We start from the raw sequence: 2,775 nt of genomic DNA, 5'->3' as shown, positions 1-2,775 counted from the left end.
TTCAAAATGCCGCCTCATATTAGTAAGAGCAGATCTTCCTTACTCAATTTTACTGATTTAAATGCTAATCTTTTCCAGAAACACCTTTACAGATGCAGCCAGAAATCATGTTTAACCAGATATCTGGCCTTCTCTTTAACTCAGTTAAGTTGACACATAAAATTAACCATCACATGCCCACCCTTTGTCAACGTGCACACATATGCAGCTTTTTAAACCATACTTAATCTCCAAATAAATAACAAGGTCATATTTCTTCCTAATATAATTTTTCTGTGTAAACAAAAACACACTAATCTCTTCCTTAGGTGAAGAAGTAAAGTTCTTCAGTGATGTTTTCTTTTCCTCCAGTATCTTGTAACTTAAATACTACAATGTAAAATTAATGAAACTTAAATACTGATGTAAAGTCAATATATTCTATGGTATATGATAAAGGAATAATAGAGAAAAGAAAACAAAAGACATTTGATTAACATATATATATATATATACATAATAAAGTATATATATATATATATAATAACATATGTACTTTTAGCATAATAAAATAAGGAAGAAATGCCTATGACACTACAGTCATCATTTCTTTAACTGATCATATAGTGGCATTTATATAATTATTATCTTCTTCTACCATCCATTCTGTATTTCCTTTACTTTGAGCAAGCACTTCCAATAGTCATAGTTCCTTATCTGGTAGAGTGATCCAAGCCTTAATTCCTGGGTGCTCTCTCAGAAGTCCATTGGCTTGGGAAGGAGGCTGACTGGTATACAGAGAAAGAGGCATCCTATCCACTTAATTATTAAAATCTTCCTCTGTTGAGATCACCCTTCATTGAACATTCACACAGGACACAAAAATCATTATAGTTCTTCCCATTGAACATTCACACAGGACACAAAAATCTTTATAGTTCTTCCCATTCAAAGAGGTCTAGCCACATACTTCTTTCCCAAATTCTTTATCAACAACTTGTCAATCATATTCCTTCCAACTCCTGACTATCCAGCCAAATCATTGGCTACAGTCAATAAATTGGTATGTAATAACATATCCAGATCATAGGGAGAGAAAGCAATTTGGAGTTTGCTAGAAACAGCGGTTGGGGTGGATGAGTGAGGAGTGACTGCTTAAGGGGTACTTAGTTTACTAGTAGTGATGGTGACAGAATGTGGTGAATGTATTAAAAGCCATTTAATGTATGTACACTTCAAAATGATTGAAGTAGTATCTTTTATGTGACACTAATTTCACCCAATAAAAAATTTATAATATTTTCTTATTTTTCACTGGGGTTTTCATAAACAGAGATAAAAGAGGTAGACATGGGATATAGAAAATAAAACCATTGACCAATACAGTGTTTGGTTAAATGGTAAAGAGGTCATTAATTTCTCATTGTGGATGGAATGAAAGTTTGTTCCTTATTGGGACCAGCAGTTAGTGTAATGGCTATGTCGCTGGACTCCCATATAGTCGACCACGGCTCAAGTCCCGGATGTGATGGCTTAACCTCATGCTGGGCACATGTGCGTGTGTGTGTGTGCCCAAGATCCTGAAAGAAAAATGGAGGAGAAGAGATTGCAGCGTGGCCATCCCCCCTGGGGGTGTGATTTCTCACTTTCTGTCTCTCTGTCTCTCTCTGTCTTTCTGGTGAGCACACGCTCCCTATAGCAAAAAACTCTCAAAAAAAAAAAAAAGAAGAAAAAGAAAAAGAAAAAAAAGAAAGTTTGTTACTTATCATCTGCTGAGTAAATAATTTTTAAAAATTTAAAAAATTTACATTCAATCACTATACTTCCTTACAGTGTACAGTTTGGTTTTTCTCAGCATCAATACAGTACATATTAATCAAGTCAAAGACATTACCACACATATTATCAATAGTTAATTTTAATTTTAGTATAGATTTAATGTTTTGTATTTTCCCTGATCCCCTCCTTCTCATCCCCTATTACTCACATCCTCCTTTACTGTCTCTAGTGTTTGCAATTTGCATCCCTGTATTATACCTTACAATCTTTCTGTTTCTGCTATAGAATGCAGACTTTTAGTATATATTAAATGGGGACATACTATGCCTCTCTTTCATAGTCTGACTTGCTTGGCTTAGCATTAAATCTTATATATTTGTTCATTTTATATCAAATGTCAGTGTCTCATTGTTTTTTATGGCTGATTAGTATTCCATAGTGTACATGTGTCACAGTTTTTCAATCCACTTGTCTGTTCTTGGGCATTTGGGTTGATTTCGTGTCCTAGCAATTGTGAATAATGCTGCAATAAACATGGATGTGCAAATGTCTTTCCCATTCAGTGTTTTCCTATCCCTTGGGAAGACACTTAAGAGTGGAATTATTGGGTTATATGGTAGTTCTTTGTAAATCATTTTTATAAAATTTGTTACATCTTTCTTGCATGAAAAAGAGTGTGTGAGAGAGACAGTACCTCTTCCTGGGTTTTGATGCCATGATCCAATCACAGTGTCTGTCAGACCTGATTATGGGCACACTTTTGCCCAGCATATTAATGGAGGTATTTGAACTTTGTACTGGGAATCGTCCAATGTGGTATTATCTCACAGAGAGCATCACGTTTTACTACCATGCCTCTGTCTGTCTTTTCATAGTTTTCAATATACAGAATAAATTCAGCTATTTTCAATTCTTTTCCTGCTCAGAACTTACTGATTTTTTATTTCATTGTCAAATCAAATTTAGCAAAAATGGCAGGCAGACATAGCATCACCAACCTTTATTTTTTATTTATTT

Source organism: Tupaia chinensis, unplaced genomic scaffold, assembly GCF_000334495.1.
Source record: "Tupaia chinensis unplaced genomic scaffold, TupChi_1.0 Scaffold000475_1, whole genome shotgun sequence".
NCBI lineage: Eukaryota > Metazoa > Chordata > Mammalia > Scandentia > Tupaiidae > Tupaia > Tupaia belangeri.
This window is presented reverse-complemented; position numbering follows the sequence as displayed.